The sequence below is a fragment of the Cherax quadricarinatus genome, chromosome 6, assembly GCF_038502225.1.
Source record: "Cherax quadricarinatus isolate ZL_2023a chromosome 6, ASM3850222v1, whole genome shotgun sequence".
Lineage (NCBI taxonomy): Eukaryota > Metazoa > Arthropoda > Malacostraca > Decapoda > Parastacidae > Cherax > Cherax quadricarinatus.
This window is the reverse complement of record NC_091297.1, coordinates 43,820,490-43,834,447: the sequence shown is the minus strand read 5'-3', so window position 1 is coordinate 43,834,447 and position 13,958 is coordinate 43,820,490. Positions and strand designations below refer to the sequence as shown.

The window sequence follows — 13,958 nt, the reverse complement described above, 5'->3', positions numbered from 1 at the left end:
TCATCGTGGTACCTAATTTTTTTTTTTAACAAGTCGCCCATCTCCCACCGAGGTAGGGTGACCCAAAAAGAAAGAAAATCCCAAAAAAGAAAATACTTTCATCATCATCCAACACTTCCACCTCACTCACACATAATTACTGTTTTTGCAGAGGTGCTCAGAATATAACAGTCTAGAAGTATATACGTATAAAAATACACAATACAGCAGGGCCCCGCTTTACGGCGGTTCGCTTTACGGCGTTCCGCTAATACGGACATTTCAAATTATGACCAAAACTCGCTATATGGCTCCCCCCACCTGTCTTTCTAATACGGTCACAGCTGCCCACCGAGTTTTACATTCTCCCTGAGCACATCTCCTTATTATGTCTGGAAACTTTCCAAAATTTCAAGTGTTTTAAAGTTATTGTATATTTTATATGTATTGTACTTGATAATTAAACTTGTGTACACCTGTACCTAAATAAACTTACACACTGTGCTGGCATGTAGGTACACATTAAAATCACTAAGTCTCTCTACTCTTGATGCAATAATAATAATAATAATAATAATAATAATAATAATAATCTCTTGGGCGCATTAATGTCGCATATTACGTTAATATAGACATTTCCCTTAATCTATCTATGATATTTTTTTCAAAATTATATAAGAAACACATTATGTAACACACAAACATGATACATGCACCCACAGTATAAAAATTTATACAAATATATATGAGATGTTTACCAAACGGTTTGTAGAAGTGTCGGAAGAATTACGTTTTCTCTAGCCCGTCACCTGTTACTAGGGATAACTGTAGAAAAAAAATTCCTTTCGTATGCCTTCACTTTATAGCTATAATTCTGTACTAACTTGTACACAGTGTAAGAGTATTTGTTTCGTGATTTAATTATTATAATAATAATAAAAATATTATAAGGTAAAAGTTTCACAAACTCTTACAAATGTACATGAATGAACTAAAACTGGACACGTATTAATACAGTCTATTTCGCCTGATGGAGTGATCGTCCACAACCTGTTCAGTTTGTTTGTTTACGCTGTCTGAGCTCGGTGTATCATTAAATGTTGTATATTACGTTAATATACACATTTTCATTAATCCATCCGTGATATTTTTTTCAAAATTATATAATAAACACGATACATAACATAAATACATAACATATGTGTAGAGAACCTAGGATAACCCAAAAAAGTCAGAGTGACTTACTTCCATTGCCTTCACTCAGAGCATCATTTCTTCTCAAAATGATGTTACATGAGAATGGGAGTGTTCTTCTTTATTTATTCTACCGTATCAATGTAGAGACAACCTGTACACAATGTAACTTGTACACAAACCAGACATGTACACTGTTTACAAAACTTACCTTCGCCTGGTTTGTTTACATAACTCTGCGCCTGTCCTCTCTCATGCATTCATTCTTTCTCTCTGGTATGGTAGCCTGGCTGACTACCATACATACCACACTTGATTTCTTACAATAAATACTACTTGTCTCACCCTAGATTAAGACTATAAATATTTTAAGGTAAGTAATGAGTGCACTATGTGTGTATTGTACTTTTTTATTGTTTTTTTGATGCCTGGTTCTATTGCTAACATAATATATGTTAGTGTAAACTTGTTATCTAGTGTTTGTATGCATTTCTAAGTGGAAAAAAAGGGTGTTCCACTTTACGGCAGTTTCCGCTTTATGGCGGTAGCCTGGAACCTAACCCGCCGTATAAGTGGGGCCCTCCTGTATATCCCTCCAAACTGCCAATATCACAAACCCCTCCTTTAAATTGCAAGCATTGTACTTCCCATTTCCAGGACTCAAGTCCGGCTATATAAAATAACCGGTTTCCTTGAATCCCTTCACTAAATATTACCCTGCTCACACTCCAACAGCTCATCAGGTCCCAAATATCATTCGTCTCCATTCACTCCTAACACGCTCACGCACATTTGCTGGAAATCCAAGCCCCTCGCCCACACAACCTCCTTTACCCCCTCCCTCCAACCCTTTTGAGGACGACCCCTACCCCGCCTTCCTTCCCCTACAGATTTATATGCTCTCCATGTCATTCTACTTTGATCCATTCTCTCTAAATGACCAAACCACCTCAACAACCCCTCTTCAGCCCTCTGACTAATACTTTTATTAACTCCACACCTTCTCCTAATTTCCACACTCCAAATTTTCTGCATAATATTTACACCACACAATGCGACAGGACACGTCCACTGCCTCCAACCACCGCCTTGCTGCAGCATTTACCACCCAAGCTTCACACCCATGTAAGAGTGTTGGTACCACTATACTTTCACATATTCCCTTCTTTGCCTCCATAGATAAAGTTCTTTGTCTCCACATATACCTCAACGCACCACTCACTTTTTTTCCTTCATCAATTCTATGATTAACTTGATCCTTCATAAATCCATCTGCTGATATGTCAACTCCCAAATATCTAAAAACATTCACTTCTTCCATACTCCTCTTCCCCAATTTGATATCCAATTTTTCTTTATCTAAATCATTTGATACTCTCATCTCCTTACTCTTTTCTATGTTCACTGTCAACTTTCTACCTTTACACACACTCCCAAATTCGTCCACTAACCTTTGCAATTTTTCTTTAGAATCACCCATAAGCACAGTATCATCAGCAAAAAGTAACTGCATTTTGTATTTGATTCCCCATAATTTAATCCCACCCCTCTCCCGAATACCCTAGCATTTACTTCTTTTACAACCCCATCTATAAATATATTAAACAACCATGGTGACATTACATATTCCTGTCTAAGACCTACTTTTACTGGGAAGTATTCTCCCTCTCTTCTACACACCCTAACCTGAGCCTCACTGTCCTCATAAAAACTCCTTCCAGCATTTGGTAACTTACCACCTATTCCATATACATACAATGGACCCTCGCCTAACGATATTAATCCATTCCTGAGAGCTCATTGTTAGCCGAAATTATCGTTAGCCGAGTTGATTTTCCCCATAAGAAATAATGGAAATCCAATTAATCTGTTCCAGACAGCCAAAAGTGTTAATTTTTTTTTTCATGAAATATACATTTCCCTACAAAGAAAACAATAAGACATGCACAATAACTACATAAATAAATGTTAAAATGACACTTACCTTTATTGAAGAGTATTGATGAGTGATGAGACACTGTTTTTCTTGAACACTGGGATTTTCAGAGTGATACACCAGTAAAGACTTCACTTTGCAATCCCCACTAGCATTACAACAAAACATGAGAGTTAGCCTGTCTTTCATAGGCTTGTGTCCTGGGAGTGCCTTTTCCTCCTGAGTAATGTAGGTCCTGTTTGGCATTTTCTTCCAGAACAGGCCTATTTCATCACAATTGAACACTTGTTGGGGGTTGAATTTTTCAGCTTCACTATGCCTTATTGCACTGTGTATGCCACTACAATTCTTAAATCTCTCAAACCAACCTTTGTTGGCCTTAAATTCACCAACATGAGCACTAGTCCCAGGCATTTTTTCCTGTTCACCTGGGTGTTACTTGACTGTTGTGGGTCGCATCCTGGGGGACAAGATTAAGGACCCCAATGGAAATAAGTTACAGTCCTCGATGATGCACTGGCTTTCTTGGGTTATCCTGGGTGGCTAACCCTCTAGGGTTAATCGTTTCTCAGTAATTGTTTCACGTTAAGCCACACCAACAGCACTCTCTCAACATCTTTGAGTAGTACAGCAGATGGTGGTGCAGCAACAGCTGACTGTGGTGTAGCAACAGCTGATTGTGGTGCAGCAGCAGCTGACTGGTCCAGCAACAGTTGACCATGGTGCAGCAACAGCTGACTGATCCAGCAACAGCTGACCGTGGTGCAGCAACAGCTGACTGGTCCAGCAACAGCTGACTGGTCCAGCAACAGCTGACTGGTCCAGCAACAGCTGACCGGTCCAGCAACAGCTGACCGTGGTGCAGCAACAGCTGACCGTGGTGCAGCAACAGCTGACCGTGGTGCAGCAACAGCTGACCGTGGTGCAGCAACAGCTGACCGTGGTGCAGCAACAGCTGACCGTGGTGCAGCAACAGCTGACCTTGGTGCAGCAACAGCTGACCTTGGTGCAGCAACAGCTGACCTTGGTGCAGCAACAGCTGACCGTGGTGCAGCAACAGCTGACCGTGGTGCAGCAACAGCTGACCGTGGTGCAGCAACAGCTGACCGTGGTGCAGCAACAGCTGACCGTGGTGCAGCAACAGCTGACCGTGGTGCAGCAACAGCTGACCGTGGTGCAGCAACAGCTGACCGTGGTGCAGCAACAGCTGACCGTGGTGCAGCAACAGCTGACCGTGGTGCAGCAACAGCTGACCGTGGTGCAGCAACAGCTGACCGTGGTGCAGCAACAGCTGACCGTGGTGCAGCAACAGCTGACCGTGGTGCAGCAACAGCTGACCGTGGTGCAGCAACAGCTGACCGTGGTGCAGCAACAGCTGACCGTGGTGCAGCAACAGCTGACCGTGGTGCAGCAACAGCTGACCGTGGTGCAGCAACAGCTGACCGTGGTGCAGCAACAGCTGACCGTGGTGCAGCAACAGCTGACCGTGGTGCAGCAACAGCTGACTGTGGTGCAGCAACAGCTGACCGTGGTGCAGCAACAGCTGACCGTGGTGCAGCAACAGCTGACCGTGGTGCAGCAACAGCTGACCGTGGTGCAGCAACAGCTGACCGTGGTGCAGCAACAGCTGACCGTGGTGCAGCAACAGCTGACTGATCCAGCAACAGCTGACTGATCCAGCAACAGCTGACTGATCCAGCAACAGCTGACTGATCAAGCAACAGCTGACCGTGGTCCAGCAACAGCTGACCGTGGTCCAGCAACAGCTGACCGTGGTCCAACAACAGCTGACCGTGGTTCAACAACAGCTGACCGTGGTCCAACAACAGCTGACCGTGGTCCAGCAACAGCTGACCGTGGTCCAGCAACAGCTGACCGTGGTCCAGCAACAGCTGACCGTGGTCCAGCAACAGCTGACCGTGGTCCAGCAACAGCTGACCGTGGTCCAGCAACAGCTGACCGTGGTCCAGCAACAGCTGACCGTGGTCCAGCAACAGCTGACCATGGTCCAGCAACAGCTGACCGTGGTCCAGCAACAGTTGACCGTGGTCCAGCAACAGCTGACCGTGGTCCAGCAACAGCTGACCATGGTCCAGCAACAGCTGACTGATCAAGCAACAGCTGACTGATCAAGCAACAGCTGACTGATCAAGCAACAGCTGACCATGGTGTAGCAACAGCTGACCATGGTGCAGCAACAGCTGACCATGGTGCAGCAACAGCTGACCATGGTGCAGCAACAGCTGACCATGGTGCAGCAACAGCTGACCATGGTGCAGCAACAGCTGACCATGGTGCAGCAACAGCTGACCATGGTGCAGCAACAGCTGACCATGGTGCAGCAACAGCTGACCATGGTGCAGCAACAGATGACTGGTCCAGCAACAGCTGACTGGTCCAGCAACAGCTGACGGTGGTGCAGCAGCAGCTGACTGTGGTACGATAGTATTTCTCACCCTTTTTACCACAGGGTTGGCACTAGAAGCTTTCTTTGGGCCCATGGTGGCTTATTTAGCAGTTACAAGCACTACAAACAATGGAATAATACAAAATGTATCGAATGTATGCATGCAACCGGCCACCCTGGCTTGTAAACAATGACGGCAGCGCTAGATGGACAGGTCCGGGACGAGTCATGTTGGTCAGAAACAGCTGATGGTGGTGCAGCAGCAGCTGACTGTGGTGCAGCAGCAGCTGACTGTGGTGCAGCAGCAGCTGACCGTGGTGCAGCAGCAGCTGACCATGGTGCAGCAGCAGCTGACCATGGTGCAACAGCAGCTGACCGTGGTGCAGGAAGGGCTCAATGTGGTTCAGCAACAGCTGACTGTGGTGCAGCAGCAGTTCACCATGGTGCAGCAGCAGCTGACTGTGGTGCAGCACCAGCAGCTGACAGTGGTTCAGCAACAGCTGACTGTGGTGCAGCAGCAGTTGACCATGGTGCAGCAGCAGCAGCTGATTGTGGTGCAGCAGCAGCTGATCGTGGTGCAGCAACAACTGATCGTGGTGCAGCAACAGCTGTTCGTGGTGCAGCAACAGCTGACTGGTCCAGCAACAGCAGACTGTGGTGCAGCAACAGCTGATGGTGGTGCAGCAACAGCTGACTGTGGTGCAGCAGCAGTTGACCATGGTGCAGCAGCAGCAGCTGATGGTGGTGCAGCAGACTGGTTTTAGCAGCAGCTGACCGTGGTGCAGCAACACCTGACTGCAGTATGACAGTATTTCTCACCCTTTTTACCACAGGGCTGGCACTAAAAGCTTTCTTTGGGCCCATCATGGTGGCTTATTTAGCAGTTACAAGCACTACAAACAATGGAATAATACAAAATGTATTGAATGTATGCATGCAACGGGCCACCCTGGCTTGTAAACAATGACGGCAGTGCTGGATGGACAGGTTCGGGACGAGTCATGTTGGTCAGACACAGCTGACGGTGATGCAGCAGCAGCTGACTGTGGTGCAGCAGCAGCAGCAGCTGACCGTGATGCAGGAGCAGCTCACCGTCGTTCAGCAACTGCTGTGGTGCAGCAGTAGTTCACCATGGTGCAGCAGCAGCTGACTGTGGTGCAGCAGCAGCTGATGGTGGTGCAGCAACACCTGACTGCGGTATGATAGTATTTCTCACCCTTTTTACAACAGAGCTGACACTAGAAGCTTTCTTTGGGCCCATGGTGGCTTATTTAGCAGTTACAAGCACTATAAACAATGGAATAATACAAAATGTATTGAATGTATGCATGCAACCAGCCACCCTGGCTTGTAAACAATGACGGCAAGGCAGCCGAGGCGCTCAGGCTGGATGGACAGGTTTGGGAGGAATCACGTTGGGAGAGTTTTTTATCGCTAAGCGGGCCAAAAATTTTACACTCAAATGCTTCGTTAGGCGGATTTAACGTTATGCGATACGTTCGTTAGGCAAGGGTCCACTGTACTTGCAACATCTGCCACATTGCTTCCCTATCCGCTCTATCATATGGCTTTTATAAATCCATAAATGCAATAAAAACTTCCCTACTTTTATCTAGATACTGTTCACATATATACTTCAATGTAAACACCTGATCTACACATCCCCTACCCACTCTAAAACCTCCTTGCTCATCAGCAATCCTACATTCTGTCTTACCTCTAATTCTTTCAATTATAACCCTACCATACACTTTTCCTGGTATACTCAGTAAACTTATTCCTCTTTAATTTTTACAACCTCTTTTGTCCCCCTTCCCTTTATATAAAGGGACTATACATGCTCTCCGCCAATCCCTAGGTACCTTCCCCTCTTTCATACATTTATTATACAAAAATACCAACCACTCCAACACTATCCCCCCCCCCCCCTGCTTTTAACATTTCTGTCATGATCCCATCAGTTCTAGCTGCTTTACCCCCTTTCATTCTATGTAATGCCTCACGCACCTACCCCACACTTACATCCTGCTCTTCTTCACTCCTGAAAGATGGTATACCTCCCTGTCCAGAGCACGAAATTACCGCCTCCCTTTCTTCGTCGACATTTAAAAGTCCCTCAAAATATTCTAGCCATCTACCAAATACCTCCATCTCCCCATCTACTAACTCTCCTACTCTGTTTTTAACTGACAAATCCATTTGTTCCCTAGGCTTTCTTAACTTATTTAACTCACTCCAATTTTTTTTCTTATTTTCATTAAAATTTCTTGACAGTGCCTCTCCCACTATCATCTGCTTTCCTTTTGCACTCTCTCACCACTCTCTTCACCTTTCTTTTACTCTCCATATACCCTGCTCTTCTTATAACACTTCTGCTTTGTAAAAACCTCTCATAAGCTACCTTTTTCTCTTTTATCATACCCTTTACTTCATCATTCCACCAATCACTCCTCTTTCCTCTTGCACCTACCCTCCTATAACCACAAACTTCTGCCCCACATTCTAATACTGCATTTTTAAAACTATTCCAACCCTCTTCAACTGCCCCTACTACTCATACTTGTACCAGCCCACCTTTCTACCAATAGTTGCTTATATCCACCCGAACTTCCTCCTCCCTTAGTTTATACACTTTCACCTCCCTCTTACTTGTTGTTGCCATTTTTCTCTTGTCCCGTCTACCTCTTACTCTAACTGTAGCTACAACTAAATAATGATCCGATATATCAGTTGCCCCTCTATAAACGTGTACATCCTGAAGCCTACCCATCAACCTTTTATCCACCAATACATAATCTAACAAACTACTTTCATTACGTGCTGTATCATACCTTGTATATTTATCCTCTTTTTCATAAAATATGTATTACTTATTACCAAACCTCTTTCTACACATAGCTCAATTAAAGGCTCCCCATTTTCATTTACCCTGGCACCCCAAATTTACCTACTACTTCCTCCACAACATTTTTACCCACTTTAGCATTGAAATCCCCTACCACAAGTACTCTCACACTTGGTTCAAAACTCCCCATGCATTCACTCATTTCCCAAAATCTCTCTCTCTCTCCTCTCCACTTCTCTCTTCTCCAGGTGCATATATGCTTACTATAACCCACTTTTCACATCCAGCCTTTATTTTACTCTACATAATCCTTGAATTAATACATTTATACTCCCTCTTTTCCTCCCATAGCTTATCCTTCAACATTATTGCTACTCCTTCTTTAGCTCTAACTATTTGAAACCCCTGGCCTAATCCCATTTATTCCTCTCCACTGAAACTCTCCCACCCCCTTCAGCTTTGTTTCACTTAAAGCCAGGACATCCAGCTTCTTCTCATTCATAACATCCATAATCACCTCTTTCTTATCATTAGCACAACATCCACGCACATTCAGACATCCCACTTTGAAAATTTTCTTCTTCTTATTCTTTTTAGTAATTTTTACAGGAAAGGGGTTACTAGCCCAATGTTCCCGGAATTTTAGTTGACTTTTATAACATGCATGGCTTACCGAGGGAAGATTCTTATTTCACTTCCCCATGGATATTAAAAGGAAAAGTAATAAGAAACAAGAACTATTAATATAAAATCGAAGAAAACTCAGATGAGTGTGTATAGATAAACATGTATATGTACATGTAGTGTGACCTAGGTGTAAGTAGAAGTAGCAAGACATACAGTGGTCCCTCGTTTATCGTATTTAATCAGTTCCTGGAGGTGCTACTATTATCGAAATCTACGATTTTCGAATCAATTTTCCCCATAAGAAATAACGTAAATACAATTAATCTGTTCCTGACACCCAGAAGCATTAAAACAAAAATTGTTTTTACATGAAATATAGATGTAGTACATAAACAATACAATGGGACATGATGAACGAAACATTAACAGCATAACACTTACCTTTATTGGCGATTCTTCTTAGTGTATGGAAGACTGGAGGAGGAGAGAGAGTGGATTATTTACAGTTTGGTAGGGGAATCCCCTTCCATCAACACCTCAGGTACCAATTGCTTTTCTGGGGTTACTTCTCTTCTCTGTTTCTTAATGCCACTAGGACCAGCTTGAGAGTGACTAGAGCCCTGTCTCGCAAAATAACTGTCCAGAGAGCTCTGTTTCTGGCGTCTCTAACACTTCCCTAAAATGGGCCAAGACTTATGTCACTGTACGTGTTGCCAACATGGCTTGCAACAGCCTTGTCAGGGTGATGTTTCTCCATAAATCTTTCCATCTTACCCCACATTTCAAAAATCTCCCTAATTTCTGAAGAAGGCACCTTCTACCATCTCCCTTCCTCCTCCTCTGCTGCAAGATTCTGAGCTGCAATCTGTTGCTCTTCCTGCTGAAGCTCTTGCAGCTCCTCAGTGGTGAGCTCTTTGTTGTGGTCTTCCACCAACTCTTCCACATCCTCCAAACTCACATCCAACCCCATGGAACTCCCCAGTGCCACAATAGATTTAACAACAGACATAGGCTCATCAGGGTCAGCCCCAAACCCTTCAAAATCCCTCTTGTCAACACAATCTGGCCACAATTTTCTCCAAGCAGAGTTCAAAGTCCTGGTAGTCACTCCCTCCCAAGCCGTATCTATAAGGGTTATGCAATGGAGGATGCTGAAGTGTTCTCTCCAAAAATCTCTTAGGGTCAAGTGAGTGTCTGAGGTCACATTCAAGTACCCTTGAAACATTGCTTTGGTGTAGTTTTTTAAAGTTTGCAATGACCTGCTGGTCCATGGGCTGGAGGAGAGGAGTGGTATTCGGGGGCAAGAACTTTACTGTGATAAACCCAAACTCCTCGAAAATTAGGTCCTCCAAGTTTGGAGGATGAGCAGGTGCATTGTCCATTACTAGGAGGCACTTGAGATCCAATTTCTTTTCCAGGAGGTAATTCTTCACACTAGGGCCAAACACTTCACTGAACTACTCGACGAAAATTTCCCTCGTGACCCATGCCTTACTATTAAATTTCCAAAACACACACAATTTACTCTTCATAACACTGTTTTTCCTGAACACTGAGATTTTCAGAATGGTACACTAGTAACGGCTTCACTTTGAAATCCCCACTAGCATTAGCACAGAACATGAGCGTCAGCCTGTCTTTCATAGGCTTGTCCTGGCAGTGCCTTTTCCTCCTGTGTAATGTAGGTCCTCTTTGGCATTTTCTTCCAAGAGAGGCCTGTTTCGTCACAATTGAACATTTGTTCAGGTTTCAGTCCTTCAGTCAACCTTTGCTGGCCTTAAATTCACTGACATCACTAGTTGCAGGCAATTTCTTTACCAGATCATCGTGCAACTGCCTAGCCTTTTCACAAATAATCGATGTCATAATACTATCTCCTGCTAATTGTTTCTCGTTTATCCACACCAATAATAACTTCTCAACCTCTTCGAGTACTGGTGATCTCATTTTTGTCAGCATATTTACCCCCTTTGCAACAACAGCGTCCTTGATTTCCTTTTTCTTGGCCACGATGAAACATATGGTTGTATAGGGTTTGTTATACATCCTGGCCAGTTTGGCTGCACTTAAGCCACTTTCACATTGTTCAATGACGTTTTTCTTAAATTCAATCGTATTTCTCACCTTCTTTACCAAAGGCTTGGCACTAGGAGCTTTCTTTGGAGCCATGGTAGCTTATTTAGCACTTGCAAGCACTAAAATGAATGGAACATTATGAAATATTTCGTAGGAGCAAGTGAAGGGACCGTCGCTCACTGGTAAACAATGCCACACTGGCTGGGAAGGGAGGCCACCCCAGCTCACAGCATGAGTATGCGTCCCGGACGAACTACTATTCGCGAGTCAATCTACGATTAGCAAGCCCATGTTTATACGAAAATATCGCTATGATTTATAGGTAGTAGGTTGGTAGACAGCAACCGCCCAGGGAGGTACTACCGTCCTGCCAAGCGAGTGTAAAACGAAAGCCTGTAATTGTTTTACATGATGGTAGGATTGCTGGTGTCTTTTGTCTGTCTCATAAATATGCAAGATTACAGGTACGTCTTGCTACTTCTACTTACACTTAGGTCACACTACACATACATATACAAGCATATTTATACACACCCCTCTAGGTATTCTTCTATTTTCTTCATAGTTCTTGTTCATTTCCTCTTATCTTCATGGGGAAGTGGAACAGAATTCTTCCTCCATAAGCCATGCGTGTTGTAAGAGGAGACTAAAATGCCGGGAGCAAGGGGCTAGTAACCCCTTCTCCCGTATAAATTACTAAATTTTAAGAGAAACTTTCGTTTTTCTTTTTGGGCCACCCTGCCTTGGTGGGATACGGCCGGTGTGTTGAAAGAAAGATCGCTATGATTTCCGAAATCTACGACTCTCGAGCCCTATGATTATCGAGGGACCACTGCACCTGTAATCTTGCATATTTATGAGACAGACAAAAGACACCAGCAATCCTACCATCACGTAAAACAATTACAGGCTTTCGTTTTACACTCACTTGGCAGGACGGTAGTACCTCCCTGGGTGGTTGCTGTTTACCAACCTACTACTATAACCCTTACCTAATATCAGCAGGAATTAGCTTCTCCACAGTTGAACAGTCCTGCTTTGTGATCTTGCATTTGGTTATTGCCCATAGATTCTCAATGGGTCAAGGTCAGGAGAGTTTCCAGGCCCACTCCCTTTGAAGAATATCAGCATTTTTCTGGAAGTGTGGCATGGAGCAAGATCCTGCTGGAAAATGTCTTCTCCATCAGGAAAGTTTCTATCCTCAATGGGACATAAATGAGTTGCCAAGAATGCCTTGTATCTGTCACTGTTCATCATTCCCTCAACAACAAGATGTCCAGTAAAACTATCCCAAAACATCCTAGGTGGGTGTTTTGGTGCTTGCTCAACATGTCTATTCCAAAGAGGTTCGCTTTTGCTCTGTTTCACCACCAATGATTTGTACCCATGTACTTCAAAATGTGCCACATCTGACAAGAGTGCCCACTGCAGCCATTTTTTGTTCATAGCAGCAATCAATAATTGTTTCTTTAGGAGCTTTCTAGAAGTTGTGTCAACTTCAAGGAGCCTTCATCAAACAGTTGAAGCCAAATCTCTGTCTAGATTTTTTGTTGTTTTCTTGGGATCCTTCTCACTATCTTTTATTTTTTTTTTATTATCACACCGGCCGATTCCCACCAAGGCAGGGTGGCCCGAAAAAGAAAAACTTTCACCATCATTCACTCCATCACTGTCTTGCCAGAAGGGTGCTTTACACTACAGTTTTTAAACTGCAACATTAACACCCCTCCTTCAGAGTGCAGGCACTGTACTTCCCATCTCCAGGACTCAAGTCCGGCCTGCCGGTTTCCCTGAATCCCTTCATAAATGTTACTTTGCTCACACTCCAACAGCACGTCAAGTATTAAAAACCATTTGTCTCCATTCACTCCTATCAAACACGCTCACGCATGCCTGCTGGAAGTCCAAGCCCCTCGCACACAAAACCTCCTTTACCCCCTCCCTCCAACCCTTCCTAGGCCGACCCCTACCCCGCCTTCCTTCCACTACAGACTGATACACTCTTGAAGTCATTCTGTTTCGCTCCATTCTCTCTACATGTCCGAACCACCTCAACAACCCTTCCTCAGCCCTCTGGACAACAGTTTTGGTAATCCCGCACCTCCTCCTAACTTCCAAACTACGAATTCTCTGCATTATATTCACACCACACATTGCCCTCAGACATGACATCTCCACTGCCTCCAGCCTTCTCCTCGCTGCAACATTCATCACCCACGCTTCACACCCATATAAGAGCGTTGGTAAAACTATACTCTCATACATTCCCCTCTTTGCCTCCAAGGACAAAGTTCTTTGTCTCCACAGACTCCTAAGTGCACCACTCACTCTTTTTCCCTCATCAATTCTATGATTCACCTCATCTTTCATAGACCCATCCGCTGACACGTCCACTCCCAAATATCTGAATACGTTCACCTCCTCCATACTCTCTCCCTCCAATCTGATATTCAATCTTTCATCACCTAATCTTTTTGTTATCCTCATAACCTTACTCTTTCCTGTATTCACCTTTAATTTTCTTCTTTTGCACACCCTACCAAATTCATCCACCAATCTCTGCAACTTCTCTTCAGAATCTCCCAAGAGCACAGTGTCATCGGCAAAGAGCAGCTGTGACAACTCCCACTTTGTGTGTGATTCTTTATCTTTTAACTCCACGCCTCTTGCCAAGACCCTCGCATTTACTTCTCTTACAACCCCATCTATAAATATATTAAACAACCACGGTGACTATCTTTTATGATAATCATTATTGTGAGTTGTCTTTGAATTTTCTTTTACATCTTCCTCGACGCAGTGCTCCACAATCACCAGTGTCGTCAGCTCTCTTCAGAATAAAAGAAACAGCTGACTTTACTAGGCTCAAATATTTGGCATGTTTTCTAAGAACT

The 13,958-nt window shown here is 44.1% G+C and overlaps 1 protein-coding gene across 1 annotated transcript in view; it reads right to left on the bottom strand.

Annotated features, from left to right (window-relative positions):
• Window positions 1–13,958, bottom strand: part of Pnn (desmosome associated protein-like protein pinnin) — a 118,985-nt gene that overhangs the window by 26,864 nt on the left and 78,163 nt on the right. The window lies entirely within an intron of this gene.